Here is a 19,830-nt window from a genome sequence, read left to right as displayed (position 1 = left end):
ATTGAAAAGGTTTGAAAATTAATCATAACACCGAGACTGACGTAATTTTTTTTTTTTAATTACAACGTTTATTACAACTGTTAAATAGTTAACATCTAGCAATATTGATAAATAATAACATAAATTTAAATAAATAAGAGAGCAAAGGATAGAATTTACATGAAAATAATACCCGTATACATAGATAAACAAGTGGGGTTTAAGTTAAGTTAAGTTAAGTGGGGCCCGTATATAAAAAAATCGGGACTGTCCCGGCCAATCCGGGACGTCACCTTATCATTAGACAAATGTACAACAAATTATATGATATTTTACAGAAATTTTAACAATAAGTATAAATTTTATTTACATTCCTATGGGTTCCGTACCAATCTTTATCCGTTAGACGGCGGCGCGGCGCTTACGCGCTTCTATATTTTGTCTCTATGCAGTTAAAGCAGTACGATTACTTTGAAAAAAGTTCAAAATTTCCAAAATATTTCAAAATACACTTTTCTTCAAAAAAAAGTAAATTTTTGTTAAAAATGTATAGTTAAACTTTAACTTAATAATGTTAAACTTTTTTTAAAAAAAAAAATTTTGGTACGGGAAGTTCCAGCAATTTGCTTAAGGCACTAGTTTACATTTATACTAAACATTTTATACTATATCTTTTACATATCATATATCTGATACATCAATTATATCTGCATAAATATTTTCAACCTACAACTTTCAAATTAAAAGATTACTTTTAGTGCAATTAACATATGCGGTTATGTTATGATAATTTTTTAACTTCCCGAAGGGAGAAGTTTATGTTTTCATAAAAAAATCCGATTTGATAATTTTATGTTTTCTCCACGTTTCAAACCATTCTAAATGGAATGAGACCAAAGGAAAAAGTATGTGTGTGTGTGAACAGATATTTTGCCGTAAATCGACGTTTTCTCAAAAACAGCTGGACATCAAAGTTTGAGAAAATGAGTAGTTTTTTGACGTTTGTTAAAGTTAAAATTAGACGATTTACTTGGTATAACGGTAGAGTACTTGGTCTTGATGAACATACTAAACCATTAAAATCCTACGGAAACTGGTTCAATTATAATATTGGTACTTGGAAAATACGCCAAGTCAACGTGTTCGTTCGTTTAAATTATGTGTAATAAATGCATTCGCAATACTTTTAATCCTCATAAATTAATTTATATGTAACTTCTCGTACGGTAGTTATAATAATGGGCCGAAAATCAAAAATGAAAATTTTTGCATTTTTCGACGTTTTAAAAGTTTCTGAACATTTTGGCATACCTAAGAAAAAATGGATGTGTGTGTGTTTTGTGTGTCCGAATTTTTTCGTTCACGTTTTCGGGCGTACGGATTAACAGATTGAATGGTTCCAAAAAAAATCGATTTCTATTGATAGGGAGATATGCTGATTAGTTTTTGGCAAAGGCAGGTCCAGCCATTACGGAGATATGGAGCAAAGAGTGGAGAAAATAGAAATCGAATTTTTGAGAGAACGGAATATCCGATTTGAATGATCTAAAAAACATTCAATTTGTAATGATTGGAAGAAGTTGTGCTTAGTTTTTGGCAAAGGCAGATTCAGCCGTTTTGGAGATACCGAGCTAATTGTAAAAAAATGGCAGTTTTTGAGAGAACTAAGCGTACGATTTGAATTATTCAAAGAACTTTCTGCTTGTTTTGACAAAATAATTGCTTTTGGAAAAAAAATAATTTAATTTTTTTTTTCAATCTTTAAATTTTTTTTTATATCGAAAATAATTCAGATTTTAATTTTAATTCTGACTAAGTTCTAAAGCTCTCATATATATTTTAAATGAATAATTTTAACATCGCAGGTCAGTTTATATAATTCTTATAAATAAATTACAGTGTTACAGTATTTATAATAATCTATTTCAAAACATTTAATATTTCTCGAATATTTCGTTACGGTACGGAAAATTCCAGCAATTTGACTTAAGGCACGATGTCATACAGCTAGTTTATTGATTAAGTCGATTATTTACACATATCACAGGAAGTTCATGCAACTTGCCTCAAGGCAAAATACCAATACCAACTGGTTTTGTAAATCCATTAAATGCAGTTGTATGCTTTTACCATAGATAAACAAGTATAAATGGCTTTTACTATTTTATTCTTCTTATTCTATGGAATTTACATTAAGTTTATAGAATATGAACATATTGTATCGTTCATTTGAAAATGCAAACCTATCAATTGGACTTAGCTCCTTTGCTAAAATTTTGGAACTAAGTAACTTGATGTTACTATATAAGATCATAATAAATGTAAATTATTATTTGTTTAAACTTGATGTTTTTGAATTGACAAACAATTCTGCATTACATCAACTTGAAATGGCCCTACATGAAATTGAAATGGCCTTATAAAAAAGCCTATTCGTTTGGTTTGAATATAAGCTTTCCGTGTATGTGACGATAGTTCGATACTGGTTCGGAAGGTTACAATCTATTGTGTGAGCACTCCCTAACTTGAACATTCATCTGATAGATGCCGTAAGTAAATAATTTCTTGTGTGAATATACATTTTTGGCCGCATAAATAATTTTAATTTGTAAATTTACGTTTGTAATTGTAATCGAATAGGTCCAAAATATGGACTGCCGTATAAATCAGTAAAAATAATATGCATCTCTTATTAAAAAAAATAACACAGGTCCACGGTCGTTTCTTGGCCTTTAATACCTTATTGTCAGTGTTAATTGAGTATTCACTTCGATGAATTTTTTTGTAAAATACAGCAGTGTTTTGCCAACATATTTTCAAATATGTATTCAATTTGCAAACATGGTTGCAGATTATCCAGGGGCTATGGAGAGGAAATAACTTTTGCAAATTACTGATTAATTATTCGTCGTCTACACAAAAAAAAAAATTTAATGGTTCATTTAATTGAAACTCAATAGTCTTTTAAGGTAAAAGGGCCAGGAAATCATAGAAACTATAAGATTTTCATTATTATGCAGAAGAATTACAAGATTCGGAATTTTGTCTTTTTATTTAATTTTATCTAATTTTTGCTATTTGACCCTTAATTTTAATTTTCAGTTAATAATTAATTTCGTGTTTAATGGTGAAAACAGAATTGGAAAACATATGCTGCACGCCCAATACAGACAACTTTTTTTTATTTTGTCAACCCGTGTAATTTACTGAAATTTATGTGTTAATTAATTATGTGCTACCGTGCGTGTATATAATCGACTTAATAAAAAAATAAGATTTTTTAACTTTTAAAATTGTGACAATGAAATTTTTAATTTTGAAAAAACGGCTCATTATTCCAAACTTTGATGAATTTTTATAATTAAACCACTTTTTGTATACTTATATTGTTTTGCAATGTTCGTTAAGATCGTGAGCATTATCATACAAAGTTTTATCAACATAGTCAAACTTATTATTTCTGAAAAATAATTACGAAGAAATTACCGACCAAATCTTTACCAAAATCGGAACTTTTTGTTGAAACTTGGACATTTTTTTTTACTTTTTTGCTAATTCTAAAGAAACATCTTGTTTGAACGTGTCGCTTATACTAATAAAATAGACTTATTATTGAATTTATTCAAATAGCTTTTAAATTTTTGAAATTGGTGCAGCAGTTTTCGAAAAATATTTGCAGCAAGGTATAATTTTAGCCCACAGCAACATAAAACATATATTGTCAACCCTCCGTTAACACGGCGCTCTGCATACACGGTTCTCATACTACGCGGAGCTAAAGCTAAATCCGACATCCCTCCGAGTACACGGACCTCCTACTCCACGGTTTTTGTTCAACAGCCTAAAAGTTCTTTGCGCAATCTACGAGTGATTCTAGTAACTTGATATTAAAAGGGTATTAATGTAAGTTTTGTCATTGACTTTTATCTTTTAGACATGCCTGGTTGTATAATAGATGTCTAAGAACACGTTTGAACTGACTACTGCGTCGCGCCAATTTTTGAATAAGGTGTCTATGTCATTACATGTTATTTTGGCCATATTACGTCTACTTCAAGTTGTAGTCATTGGTATCCATACGCACTACGAATTAGCCTGAATTGTATGTTAAATACGATATTTTTATAATACGGTCTCCATACTGCACGGTACGCTCTTGTCGCGTTAGCGGAGGGTTGCCTGTATACGTTTTTTAATTTTGACGCGACTGATCTAATTGGCCTCTTTTTAATTTTATACATTCCTTAGACGTTAAGTTTGGTCGAGATCTCTGTTTTATCATTGATTCAAATTACAAGGATCAATATTTTCACAAATCGTCCAAGAGAGGAAGCCAATGGCTAGTAGTGGTGCATAAGCTTGTATTTGATTATACTGAAAAATCTCAAAGTTTATTTAAATTAACTTGAGTACAGTTTCACGATTGTTACGAATAGGGTCCCATCAAAAGAATTTTCCACGAATCCATATAGTATAATTGAGCTACTAGTGTCAAACGATACAGATTGAGAAATGTTGAGAAAACCTATAATTCACAGATTGGAATATCTGGCAAAAACATAAACCAATGGTCTGTATTTTGAAGAGTGGAGTGCATAATTTAAGATTAGTTAACAGAAAATAGAATTATATTTACTTATTAACTAATCATCAAACAGTTTTGAAAAAGATGTTTGAGTATAATCCACTGGCAAAACCCATATAGAAAGAGATTAAGCATTATTATGGTGCTTGTAATTTAAAAACAAAACTTCAGAACAAATGTAATATTACTTTATTATAACGTAAAGTGATATGCGTTTAACTTGTTTTTGCCTCCAAGCTTCAAGATCTCTTTAAACAATTTGGCATTTTTATTATTAGTAGAATTTGATACATGTATGTATGTTTTTGGATACATTTTTGCTACTATTGAATGAACCGATTCAAATGATTTAAAAACCATTCGATTTGTACGGACATTGTAAAGAGTTCATTTTTCAAATCAAAATCAAAAAGTAAACCTACATACAGAGCTTCATTTTATTTTATAGCCCGAATTTTATAATATGTTAAATTTTATATGTTAAATAACATTGTTAAATTTCTCAGTAATGATAAAAAATATAACTAGTGGTGTACGGTATCTTGCCTCAAGGCAAATTGCTGAAACTTCCGGTACCCTAATGAAATTTTCGAAGAATATTAATTGTTTTAAAATATATTATTATATATACTGTATCTTATATATGTTTACAGAAAAGTATATAAACAAAACTTAATCAGTCGAATTTAAAATGAAAGACATTGTCTAATATTTATAAGAATTATATACACTGAATTGCAAAGTTAAAATTATTTATTTAGAGTATATAAGTGAGCTTTAGAACTTTAGCTAGAATTAAAATTAAAATCTGAATTATTTCGATATCTATTTTGTTGAAAATAAAAAAAAAATCACAAAAGCAATCGTTTTGCCTACACAAGCAGAAAATGTTTTGAATTATTAAAATCAGATCCTTATTTCTCTCAAAAACTGCAATCTTTTGTATATTAGCTCAATTATTCCAAAACCAAAACTATTCTCCGAACCAACAAATATTCACCACTTCTCCCTGTCATTACGAATTGAATGTTTTTAGGGAAAAGTAAGATGAATCATTCAAATCGGATCTCCGTTCTCTGAAAAACTCGATTTCTATTTTTTGCACATCGGTTGATTTGTGCGCCCGAAAACGTGGACGAAAAATTGTATCCATACATACGCACACACACACACATACATTCATTTTTTCTGAGGTATGCCAAAATATTCAGAAATCTTCAAAACTCGAAAAAATGCAAAAATTTTCAATTTTGATTTTAGGACGATTAAAATAACGTATCCTACGGGCAGTTAAAAAATGTTGTAAGTCATGTTTGCTGCTTCTGGCTAACGTTATAAGGTAAAATAGTCAATTTGACAAAAATATAATAAAAATATCAAGAGATGACGGTTATTTTTAACGACATTTCTTTTAACAACTTCTGATTAAGTGTCAAAAATTATTTTAACGCACCATATATTTTGCATATATGTATCAAATTACTCTACCGTAATGCTATTTTCATGAACTTCCTAAAAAAATGATATTCGTTCTAAAAGAACTATTCCCTTAGCACGTTTTTTTTTATAAAAGTGAAATTTTTATGGTAACTATTATTCTCAAGTCAACACATAACTTTTGAATTTACCAAGAAATTTAAATGAATTGGTGGATATGCATTGTTCGAGTAATTCGTGCTTGAACTTTTGACATCGCCAGGTTGATATTTGGCACGCCCTTGTCCCAGCCTTGTCAACGCAATCAAATACATAGTATTGACTTTCGTCGAATGTGAAATTCAATATTCAAATTGGGGGAATTATTTTGTAGTAAAATCTTGTGAGGCTGAAAATCAATATGCTAGACATTTCAATTTTTTGATAATGAGAGGTAAGTTTTACGTTATTCCTAGAAAAAGAGAATTAATGTGTCAAACCGACATACCAATATTATAGGTACTTTACATTTGCTTTTTCGTCACTTTCTATTAGCACAATTAGTATTTTCACAATCTCATGCTTTTTTCACAAAGCTAAGTTTACAAAAATATATAAAAATTTTATACTCATTAAAAGTAATTCTTTTATAATTTGTGAATATGAATAGGGCAGAGCGCGGCTTTAAGATCCGCGGGTATAAAGGCCCACCACCGATATGTCAAAAACAAGTTGTTTAGTTTATAAGATTTTTTTTATTTTAGTTCAAATTTGAATACATTATTTAAGCAGCATATCTTATAAACTATGTACATCTACCAATTTGATAATAATACATTAAATTAAATTAAATTGCCAAAAACAAGTAAAGTTAAGATTTTTTTAACAATGTAGGGAAATTGAATGTAGGGAAAATATACAGCATTACAAAAGTATTTTTTTTTTCGTTGTTAGTTTTTATGGTTATGAGCACTGTTTTTCCGTTTACGGGACCTTAATATAATTTTTAAGTATATGTTATTTAATTGTTTAGGAGTTAATTTAACTGGTTGAATAATGTGCCTATTATTTCATAAAAAATCTCTAAAGGTAAAAATAAGACATTGAACCTGTTTGCTTCTTGGCCTTCCCATTTTACCCGCCTATGGGGTAAAAAGAGCATGGTGACAATTTTTTGAAAAACAGCAAAAAAAGACACATTTCTACAATGATGAATTAGCTAGGTTTTACTGAACATAGTCAAATAGTTGTGAGTTTGATATGTGTAATTTGTTGTGTTATAATTGTTTTAGTTTTCACAATATAATTTCTCAAATTCGATCTTTGGCCACGCCATTATAATATATATATATATATATATATATATATATATATATATATATATATATATATATATATATATATATGGTGGCCCTTAACATGGACATTTCGAATTTCTTTGCTCCTAAGGGCTCCAATGCTTCCAAATTAATAAAAAATGAATCTCTAATAGTTTTAGCTCTTAATATTAACATTTAGATAGAGCGCACTCCAATTAAAAGTTTCTTATACTTGTTATTAACATATGTCATTAAGTAAATTCTTGCGCCATCTGTAATAAAAAAAAATTTTAGCAGTTGTAATTTTGGTGGCAATATATTACCGATAATTTGAGTTTCAATAAATATTTTGCTGCAAAATTAATATTGATGCCATGATGAATAAATATTTTGAACAGCCCACATCGAGCGAATTTCTTTGCTCCCAGGAGCTCAAATGTTTCCAAATTGATGAAAAAAAAATCTCTAAAGTTTTAGCTCTTAATATTAACTGTAATATAGTCGACATTCCAACCAAATTTCTTGGTCCTTCTTCCTAAGTAAATACTTATAAAAAATATCAAATTTTTGTTGTAAATTTTTTATTTATGATTTAGTTCTATAAGCTGTTGTGATTAAGTTAAATTTCACGAGCAATATTATTTGTATAAGGTAATATATTAGTAACCAATTATTTATATTTTATACCTTCAATTTCCTCTTAATTTTTAATATTGATCATAATTTTATTCCGTTGCAATAATATCTCAGTTTATATAATAAGGTTATCTGAAAGGTTAATTGCGAATTAGCAGAATGAAGCATGTATTTGTTATTAACTGGTATTTGGCATATATGTAATATCTGCCATAAACTAATTTTATATTAAACTAAGTATAGGTCGCATTTTGTAAATTAAATTTTTAATTCGCCTAAAACTAACTAGCACGATTCCCAACAAATATCCTTCGAACGGTTTTCAAATTTTCAAAATCAGGAATTTTGGCAGAAACGTGGACGAAAAATTTTGCATACTTCTGCTCACTCTAAAGAAACGGCTCGGCCGATCGTCTTGCAATACTAATCAATGCAAGTCCTTATCGGGTTATATCAAATGATTAGCATATAGGATTCTGGCAAAAGGAATGAATTCTCTTACGGGAAGTTAATAAGCAATGAAATTTAAAATATAAAGTTTTATTTGATTATAATAACGAAAGAGTATCGTGATATTTTTCTCCATATTGAGTAAATAGAGTAATAAAAAATCCGTTGTTGACAAGCTTTTGAAAGAATTGATATGTAATACTTGGTGACGTGTGGTTTTATTATATGATGTACATATGTCATCGAGTTTTGAAGAGTTGTCAAACTACCTTCCGCGTATCATTGACAGATTGTAAATTCGATATTTGTTATTCATGATCAAAATATCGAATATCAATTTTTATCGACACGATGGTTATTATAGTGATTGAGTTATGTCAGCGATTTTTTTTTTTCAAATAAATCCATTTATAATGACCCTAACAATGGGTCTAATTTTTCTAGTAGTCTCGTGTAATTACTTTCATTCTTCAATTTTCAATGACTTTTGGATACGACATCAAGAACAAGAATAATAACAAGAATTTAACAATAATAATAACAAAAAAAAATCCGATTCGTTGAATTCCGACCAAATTTGGAAAAAGTAGGGGTGTGTATGTGAACAGAGTTTTTGCGGCAATTCGACGTTTTCTCAAAAACGGCTGGACCGATTTCAAAAATTTACAAGCCATTCGATGTATCCCGATGAGGACTAGTGTTTATCAATTTTGCGCGACGATCAGCCAAGCCGTTTCTTTGTAAATAGTAGGAAAGTGAAAAAAATTTCGTCCACGTTTTAGTTCGCAATTCTGAATCGATTTTGAACATTCAAAAATTGTTCGAGAGATATTGGTTGGGAATCGTGCTGATTAGTTTTTGGTAAAGATCGACTGGGCCGTTTTCTTGTAATAAAGTGTTAAAAAAAAAAAATCCGACGTTTTTTATGATTTTTTTTGACGGTAGATACCATAGTCTTATAGATCATACTAAAATATTACGGCTCTACGACAAGTCGTTTATTTTTAGAAATTCGTCAAAGTTTGCAAAAATTAGTATTTTTTTTGGCGTTTGTCACAATTAGAACTTTCATGCCGTTTCTTCTTAAATAGCAAAAAAGTGAAAAAAAATTGTCGACGTATTAGCTCTCAATTCTGAATCGATTTTAAAAAATCAAAAACTGTTCGAAAGATATTGGTTGGAAATGATACTGATTAGTTTTAGGTAAAAATCTACCGGGCCATACTATAATGTTACGGCCCTACGACATATGATTTCATGTTAAAAATTCATCAAAGTTCATCGTTGAAATTTAAAATAATAAGCTACAATTTTACGGCATGCAAGATTACAAGCACTTGCCTGTGTAATATAATTAATATAATTACAGTTAATTTAAATGTGTTTGAGAAAATTTTATTCGAAATCGCAATGATAACTTTATCAATTTTCTAAATTTTAATTACACATTTCGGGAAGTTTGTGCAACTTGCCTTAAGGCTAAATTTCACTTTCATCTAGTTTCAAATTTGATCTTCTCTATTTAATAATAACTTCTAACTTTATTATAAAATCATTACTAATCTTAGTACCATTTGATCTATTTTTAAGCCATCGCCATAAATAAGTACCGAACAATAATATTTATTGGCAGTATTTTATAAAAAGTTAACATTTTAATTTATAAGTAAATATTGCAAAACTTGTTTTAACTTGAAAACAAAAATACAAAAACAATGGCAACATTTAGCTCAAAGTTTGACAAATACGCGTTTTGTTTAAATGAAAAACATTTGTAGTAACCCTAAAAACAAAATCCTATCTCAAAGTACAATGCCAAAATTTAAGTAGTTCAATATTTTCACTCCTTATTTCATAACTCCAAATTACAAGTATACTTTGCAACAATTCACAATGGTACGTATTTAATATATAATATATACATATATTTCATAATTTATATCTCAATATGCTTAAAAAGATTTATTTTATTAAATTTGTCAGAAATAGTAAGTACCTTTGAATCAAGTTGCATAACCTTTCAGATATGTATGAATAATCTACAATTGTCAATAAGAATTGAGATTTAGCTATTTAGTTACAATTTCAACTCTATACTTATTTTGTAAATGAAGTTTTTGTTTTTTGTTTAAAACTAATCAATGCGATTTCCAATTGATATCTTTCAATCAAACTTACCATAAATGTAATTGTATTAATTTAATTTTTTAACTATTTTTTTTATAATTCGTTCTAGAAATGTTTTTTATTTAATACGTCAATGGGGATCAGTACCAAACAATACAGAACGGAATATATCTGCTGATATATATATATATTTTTGGAGATCTATATAATATTTTAAAATGTTCATACTATACGACACAAATTTCAATTCTTACATTAATATGTATCATATTCTATCGAATTTATTCTGTGTTATTTTAAATTATTTCAATACTAATGTTATATAAATATATATATATATATATATATATATATATACTTTTTTTAACCAAGGAAGTGAAATTGAGTATTAAAACTTCTGAATTTTTATAATAAACCCTTCGTTTGTATCCGATACCTTACCAGCGCAACTTACTCTGAGATTGATATACTCGTATAGCTTTATTTTGATGACCCAAAACTTTTGGCACTGTTCTATGAACATTTGGCATAAAATGATTCATTTCTGATAATATTAAGTATAAGTTCATTTTTTAACTTATAGAGAGAATGCATCAATCTGCACGTGGGTCAAGCTGGAGTACAAATAGGCAACGCGACTTGGGAACTTTACTGTCTGGAACATGGTATTGAACCAAATGGTATATTGACTGATCCTAGTGAAAGATCAATTTGGCAAGCGGACAACTGTTATACATCATTTTTCAATGAGAGTGCCAATGGTCAACTGGTACCAAGAAGCGTTATGGTTGACCTAGAACCGACGGTTATCGGTATGCATTTCATTTTTGACAAAATTTGCACGAATACCATCACCATTTTATATACAAATATATTGAATAAGTTTACTTAACAAAAAAATCAATTATCCAGAAAATACAGAAAATTTCAATGCGGGCCTACATTTTATGTTCTTTTGTTCACTGTTCAATAATAATAATTATAATAATTTAGTATTATATATATATTATAATAATTATAATTAAGCAGCCAAAAAAAACATATATTTTAGCAATTTTTTTTCGGGCGGAAGGAAAACTAATATAATCATGATATTAAAGATAGTCATTTGTTGTACTTTAATGTAACAAAATATAATTTAATTGTGAAAAAAATTAAAAGCGGCGGTACCACAGCCATTTCTGCGAGCCGCATCAAATCCGCAAAAATACTACAACAGTTTTAATTCTTTTTTATTTAAATTTTTAATAGTATATTTAAAATAACATTAAGTGCCGATCATAAAGGATTTTAAAAATAGCGATTTTTGTTTGTTTGGCGAGCACTTTATTCAGAGTTGTTAAATTACAACGAAAAAACGGATAGTAATTTGATATTAATTGATAAACAAATTAACATATAGAAAATCAGCTTTGATGGGCATCTAAAAATGTAGTTTCAAATATACTGTGAAAAAATCGAATGAAAAAAATTTAATGTGTTGTAGTTATTTTGCGTGCCGCGTTGAAAAATCGTGTTCCGAGAAAAACGCGTTTAATGTTTTGAAATAAATTATAGATAAGAAAAAATGAAAAATTTGTCAGTTTAATTTTTTTTACCATTAATCTGATATTCCAGCAACATACAGAAGCCTTTTTATACTTCTTATTTCTTTCTTATTTTCTTGCCTTGATGATTTTATATTAGACCGTCCTACTTTTGGCGCATCCCTCATAGACCGTTCGGCATGCTTAAGCCGTTTATAATCGACTTCAAGACAAAAATTACATGTTTATATGCCAATATTAATCTCCAAAACTATTATCATTTATAAAATATTGATTGGACCATCGTTGATATTATCCCCAAAATTTTTTTTTGGTTTTTCGAAAAATCTACAGTGGTGTAACTTCATAAGTAATATTTTTATATATAATTCAGCTATTAATTCCTTCTTTGCCAGCATTTTTTCTTTTTTTTTATTAGTTCTATATTCTTTATTAATCTCCAGTACTTTCGTAACTCTATTTGTGTATTTTTTCGGTTTTCTCAGAGTCCTTCTTTCTGATTTTTAAAGAGCTATGCTTTTATACTTGTTTATCTATGGAGCTATGCTTCAAATATAATATTTAATCAATTTATTCCGCTATTTTCTCATGACTAGCATTCCATATTTTAAGGGTAGGCATTTTAGTTTTAGCGATTTCGCCGTTATTTCTTCTCAAATACTCGGAGTGGTCCAAATCTTTCAATTCATGTTTTTTTACTAATTTTACTTTTTAATTTCTCTTTTACCGAAAAGTCTTGTTTTTTGGCATTCTCATCACCATTGATTTGTCGATATTGATAATGATTTCGATGATTATGTCCATTTGGTTAATTGTCCTGGGTTTTGCATTCCTCGAAACATACATAGTCATGCAGGCACATACACATAAAAACAAACACACACACACATACACACACATATATATATATATATATATATATATATATATATAAATCTTGATAGTTTTTTCGACGTCAAAACATATTTCAAAGTAACTAGCAGCCCATTCGTCGAATAAAAAAGTAATAAAAAGTATTTAGGAACTTTTATTTATACGTTTCGACACCAGATACGTGTCATCATTCAGCAACACCAGGACAAAAACACTTAAACTAATATTTGTTTTTTAAAAAATTAAACTTGTAACATATTGGAAAAGGACATTTTTTGGAAAAATAATGAATAACTAAAACATTAAAACCATTTTGAAAAAAGTTTTGCACTGTAACATTATGACGCATTAAACACGCCCATATCAAGCAAGCGAATCTACTGTACTGTTGCTGAATGATGACACGCATCTGGTGTCAAAACGTATAAATAAAGGTTCTTAAATACTTTATTACTTTTTTATTCGACGAATGGGCTGCCAGTTACTTTGAAATATATATATATATATATATACACCTAAGTCTGTTTTTACACGGTCTTTTTGTACACGGTTTTGATATAACACGGTTTGAAAATTGAATATTTTTAATTTTTTTACACGAATTTACTCCATTACCTAAATTACTACCTAAATTTTTTTTGTCAAATTAAATTTTTGCGAAGTTCATATCACAAAAAAGTATTTATGAAAGAAAAAAGTCTGAAACCATCGATAGTATCGATAGTTTGCGAACACTAGCTTAAAGATTTAAGTGAATTCCCCTTTAGCGCGTACAAATAATTTTTACTGGTCAAAGCAAATGTGAATAGCACTAATTTAATCCTTGTTCTTAAAAATTCTTGTTTTTCACGAATTTTAATAGGTTTTAGAGATTAGGAACAAATCACCCATTTTTGTATAAGATCAATGCTTTTTTTACACTTTTTTTTTTACACGGATTCTTCTGGAACCAATCTCCGTGTAAAAACAGACTTAGGTGTATATATATAAATAAATATATATTCTATATATTGTAAATTGTAACTATATAAAGTAATCTTATCATCTTATCCAGTAGAGTACTTAAAATACACGTTTCAGATGAAATTCGCGTGGGCACTTATAGGAACCTTTACAACACAGATCAACTAATAACTGCTAAAGAAGATGCTGCCAATAACTATGCTCGCGGTCATTATTCAATCGGGCGTGATGTCATAAACAATGTTATGGATCGCATACGCAAGCTCTCCGAACAATGTAGAGGTTTACAAGGTTTCTTTGTATTCCATTCTTTTGGAGGTGGCACTGGATCAGGTTTTTCCTCATTGTTAATGCAGAAACTCAATGATACTTACCATAAGAAATGTAAGTTACAAGTAGCAGTATATCCAGCGCCGAAGGTTTCGACGGCTGTTGTGGAACCCTACAATGCCATTTTGACTACACATGCAACAATTGCAGCAGCGGATGTGGCATTTATGGTCGATAACGAAGCTATTTATGATATCTGTCGAACTAAGCTAGGCATTGAACGACCCCGCTACACTAATTTAAACCGTTTGATCAGTCAGGTGGTTTCCTCAATTACTGCTTCTCTTCGGTTTGATGGGAAATTAAACGTCGATTTATCTGAATTCCAGACAAATCTTGTGCCATACCCGAGAATTCACTTTCCTCTAGCATCCTATGCCCCAATTATTTCAGTAGCTAAAGCTTATCATGAAGGCATGAGTGTCAACGAGATCACAATTGAATTGTTTAACGATACCAACCAAATGGTGAAATGCGATGCCAAAAAAGGTAAATATATGGCTTGCTGTATGCTCTATCGTGGAGATGTCGTACCAAAAGATGTAAATGCTGCCATAACTATTCTTAAAGAAAAAAATGCATCAAATTTGTTGATTGGTGTCCAACCGGTTTTAAAATTGGCATAAATAATCAGCCTCCGACCGCCGTTCCTACAGGCGATTTAGCTCCAGTTAAAAGGGCTGTTTCTATGTTGTCAAATACTACGGCTATTCAACATGCTTGGGCCAAATTGAACAAGAAATTTGACCTGATGTATGCAAAAAGAGCATTTGTCCACTGGTACGTTAGCGAAGGTATGGAAGAGGGAGAATTTATCGAGGCCCGACAAGATCTAAGTGCATTAGAAAAAGATTACGAAGAGGTATCTAGCGATTTTATAGATGGAATTGATCTCGACTATCAGACAACGGAACTTTAAATTTATGTATATGTATATATAGTTTCCACGTTTTTTCTTAATTGTATAAACATTGTATTGCCCAGTTGATGATTCGATCGCAGTTTGAACATGTTATTCTATTAAATTGGTATAATGTCCGTAATCTTGAACTTACTTTGAAATAAAATATGTTAACTAAATTATTTTTTATCTGTATTGCCTATACTGATATCATTTTGTTGTTGAAAAATTTATTTTGAACACAAAAAAGCGTTAACTTCTACATGGAGCGTTATTAATGCTTCATGGAGAAAACTTTAAAATGAAGTTTTGCAGGTATTAATATATTATTTTTCTCAAAAACATTAAGAACTCGCAAATATTATTTTGAATTCAAATCAAAACAATTTTTTTCAATCATAACATGCAAGATTCTTTGAGAAGTACCTTTGCCCCAAATTCTATAAATTATGAAATTCTTTTCAAAGCAATCAAAAGGCATCAAAGGAATTGCGCGCGCTAATTATGATTTTCACTTTTAACTTGAAATGAAAACCGCATTTCCTTCTTTTAAGATACTCAGAGAAAAAACATCAAACATAATACTAATATATGTGTTATCTATAAGAAGATAAAGATTTTTAGGTCTTAAGGCGGAAGGAGGGGCATCATAAATTAGTCATCAGGGAAAGTTTTTTTCTGAATGATGGAGCAAGCTTTCCTGGAAAAATAAAAGTATTATAGATGTTTACGTGTATTCGCTCCGCCTACGGACTGAATAAGAAGTTCAAGTATTGTAATTAGAAAATTTAATTCCCGCGGGCTAAATTTCATGAAATTCTTAAATAAGTACATTCAGTCAAAGAACACGCGATCGTCTCTTTCATAAGGGACGTCATACTATATGGACCGATTTACTTTTATTTTACTTTACATTTACTTTTATTTTAACCCTTATTTATATATTGTTTAAGTAAATTATAAATGCACAATTAATATTAACAAATTATTGTGCGTCGGTAAACGTAAAATTTACTATTTAGATGATTTTCTGATGATATCTATACCCATAGATAACAGAAGAGTATAAAAGGCCTGTACCCATTTCAAAAATTCAGAAACCGTTAAATCTAACTCCCGTAGGGTAAGTTATTGTAATCGTCCAAAAATCGAAATTGAAAATTTTTGAATTTCTCGACGTTTTGAAGGTTTTTGAATATTTTGGCATACCTCAGAAAAAATGGATGTGTGTGTGTTTTATGTGGCTGCATTTTTTCGTTCACGTTTTCAGGCGTACGGTTCAACCGTTTTGAATGGTTCGAAAAACATTTGATTCCTATTGATAGGGAGATGTGCTAATTAGTTTTTGGCAAAGGTAGGTCCAGCCGTTTCGGAGATACAGAGCCCGAGTGCAGAAAATAGAAATCGAGTTTTTGAGAGAACGGAGCATTCGAAAAAGCATTTTTTTCGTAATGATACTGAGAAGTGATTAGATTTTGGCGAAGGCAGGTCCAGCTGTTTTGGATATACCGAGCCAAATGTGAAAAAACAGCAGTTTTGAGAGAACTGAGCATCTGATTTGAATGATTCAAAAAACTTTTTTTTCCCATTTTTTTTCTGATGATTCAAAAAACTTTTTGCTTGTTTTGACAAAATGATTGCTTTTCGAAAAAAAAAATATTTCAATTTTTTTTTTCTCAAATTTTTTTTTTTGTATATCGAAAATAATTTAGATTTTAATTTTAATTCTGGCTAAAATTCTAAAGCTCACTTATATACATTAAGTAAATAATTTTAACTTTGTAATTCAGTTTATATAACTCTTATAAATATTAGATAATGTTACAGTTTATAATAATCTATATGAAAACATTTAATATTCCTCGAAAATTTCGTTACGGTACGGGAAGTTTTGCCTTAAGGCAATTTGCCTTAAGGCACGATGCCATACACCACTAGTTTATTTTTGTTTAATTCTGAAAATATAAAATCTATATTGTATTTTTCGATTCCCGTTGGAGTCGTGAATGAAAGTTGTGAATCAGAATAATACATTAACAGAATTTCTGCAACCATTATGGTTGCAGACCATACTATAGAAACAAATTAGTAATATAAGAGCTTTTTATGCAAATTAGCAATATTTTTCTATTCTAAAAGATGGTATGGTTCGAAAAATGATCTGTCATGATTTTCTAAGCGAAAGCAGAACGCAAAACAATAATGTAACGGTCGAATGTACTAGAGTTTGGCAGAACTCGAAGAAGGATGGCAGTATAAATATAAGGGTGGTAAATAAATCCTTAGCTTTTATAATATACAGTGGAAAGAAGTGCTCACCCTACGGCGAATTAAAGCGAGGCCACCGACACAAAAAATTAACGGGAAAAAGTTGTATCACCCTTAAAACGAGATGAGAACAACAATAGAGCGCTGCGCGGTCGAGCGAGAGGCCAAGCGCTTCTGGAAGAAAGCGCGCGAGCCACCCACTGGCGCCCCCCGTGCAATTCGTCTGGGTGGGGTTGCAGTTTTTTATTTGTTTTTAACCCTCAGGGCCTAGTCTTAAAAAAAGAATTAGAAGGACGAAGGAACGCGCTTGGAGAAATAAAAAATGCTAAGAGACAAAGCGCAGGATAAAAATGTTTTTCAAAAAAAGAATTAATTAGAAAATTGAATAATGAAGCGAAAGTCGTATTCTGGGTAATTAGCGTGTTTTTTCATTATTTCGTTACTTCTGCGTTTGAACCTATGCGATGAAAGTGCTTTTGTGCTCTGGAAGAGATTTATGAAACCTTACGAATGCCATTAAAAGAAAATTATTAAAAGCAAAATTTATTTCTCGAAAATCCTGCATTTTAATTATTTTATATACGATCAATATGGTTTCTAAATATTTATAGAACTTTTTAAAACGTTTAAATCAACTTCTTTATAACAATCATAAAACATACTTAATAAATAGAAATAAATTCTCAACACATATGATGTGTTGTGGCAGGAATAGCTCACTCAGTAGCGTTCTCGACTCACACGCTGGAGGAATTCGGTTCGAATCTCCAGCAATACCACAAGTAAAAATATAAAATATTAAAGTAGATTAAGAATTGTTAATTTGTAGAATACAAGAAAAAATTGTATTAGAAGTAAGAAGAAAAAAAAAGAAGTTTAGTTTAGAAGATGAGAAGAACATATTGAGAAACAAGAAGAAGAATGAAAAATTTAATGGAATTGAAGAAAATAAAATTGAATGGAAAATTAGGGTATAAGAAGATATAGTATACCATATATATGATGAATGAATAAGAAATATTTATTTAAGAATTATATAGAATATGATGAAAAATAATATGAATAATGTAGGTGGCTAAAAATGCTGTAAAGCGGAGGCCAATAAAAAAAATATGATGTGTTGCATGGAAAAGGTTAATAAACCGCAAAAAAATAAATGCAATAGATTAAATGGTTAGTAGACTTGTAATCGCTTCAGGTAAACAAAGTTCAAAGTGTGATAATATAAAATATATAGAATAGGTCGGAGCTTAAACGTCCAATTTCAATTTGAGCAATTATATTGTGAAAACTATACCAATTACATCACAACAAATGACTTATATCAATTAAACAACTATCTGACTATGTTCAGTAAGTCTCCAAGTTAATTCATCATTTTAGAAATGTTTTTTTCAAAAAAATGTCATCTGGTCCTTTTTACCCTATAGGCGAGGTAAAATGGAACAGCCAGAGGGTAATCAGTCTAATGCCTTATTTTAATTTTGAACGGATCAACCTAAATAAAAATTACATGAGTATATTTTTTACAGATAACATTGTATATTGTAAATTTGCTTTTTTAGCTTAATTTACGTTCATATTTACTATTTTTTATTTTTTATACCTTTACCAGAGTAGAGGCTTAAATAGTGCTTTTTGCCCCATTCCCATTTTCTAGAGGTAATATAAAAAAACTATTGAATCCAACTTAAAATTAACAATACATCTCATAGAACAATTAAATAACGTGTACTCAAAAATTATATTATAGACTCGTGAACTAAACAACAGTGCTCACAACCAAAAACGCTTACAATGAAAGAAAATACTTTTGTTACGGATTTTCAAACATTGACGTTTATTTCCCGATAGAAACCTCATAAGAATCGACGTGATGGCTGGTTATTTATCTTTTTCCCTTTACTTTCAAATATTGTCTTTAAAAAATCTAAACATTACTCGTTTTGGTGGATCATTTTAACCGCGGATCTTCAAGCCCCGCTCTACTCTACTAAGATATACGTTTCTTGAGTTAGTAATGATAGTTAATATTGATATATTTTAATTATATTCTGAAATTATAATTTCAAATTGTCAAATAATAATTTAACTTAAGATTTTTCTGATAATAGTGTTAGTAAGTGATAACTTGCATCACATTTTATACTTTATCACAAGTCCACGAATCATTCAATCTTTTTTATTTAACCATTTTCATGCAGACTTTCATATATCTGCATTAATAATAAATTATTACAATTGCTATATTTTAATTATAATCTAAAATTATAATAAAATTCCTAATATCTCAAATAATTTTTCTTAGTATGCCATATAGCATGGTTACTTCTTTTCCAATTTTCTCTCTATGAAAATTCTTTTGTTTTACTGTTACAAGACCCGCTTGAACGAAAAGAAAATTAATCAAATTAATATTCCAAAGATCGGAATGTC

General features: G+C 29.6%; 1 protein-coding gene and 1 pseudogene across 1 annotated transcript in view; both read left to right on the top strand.

Moving 5' to 3' along the window:
- Positions 1 to 19,830, top strand: part of LOC113388144 (tubulin alpha chain-like) — a 78,193-nt gene that overhangs the window by 14,514 nt on the left and 43,849 nt on the right. The window lies entirely within an intron of this gene.
- LOC113388145 lies at positions 8,095 to 15,144 on the top strand (annotated as a pseudogene).

The sequence above is a fragment of the Ctenocephalides felis genome, unplaced genomic scaffold (assembly GCF_003426905.1).
Source record: "Ctenocephalides felis isolate EL2017-DRISC unplaced genomic scaffold, ASM342690v1 CF-g0.4_SCAFFOLD_03572, whole genome shotgun sequence".
NCBI lineage: Eukaryota > Metazoa > Arthropoda > Insecta > Siphonaptera > Pulicidae > Ctenocephalides > Ctenocephalides felis.
The sequence above is the reverse complement of the archived record's forward strand: the minus strand, read 5'-3'. Positions and strand labels throughout refer to the sequence as shown.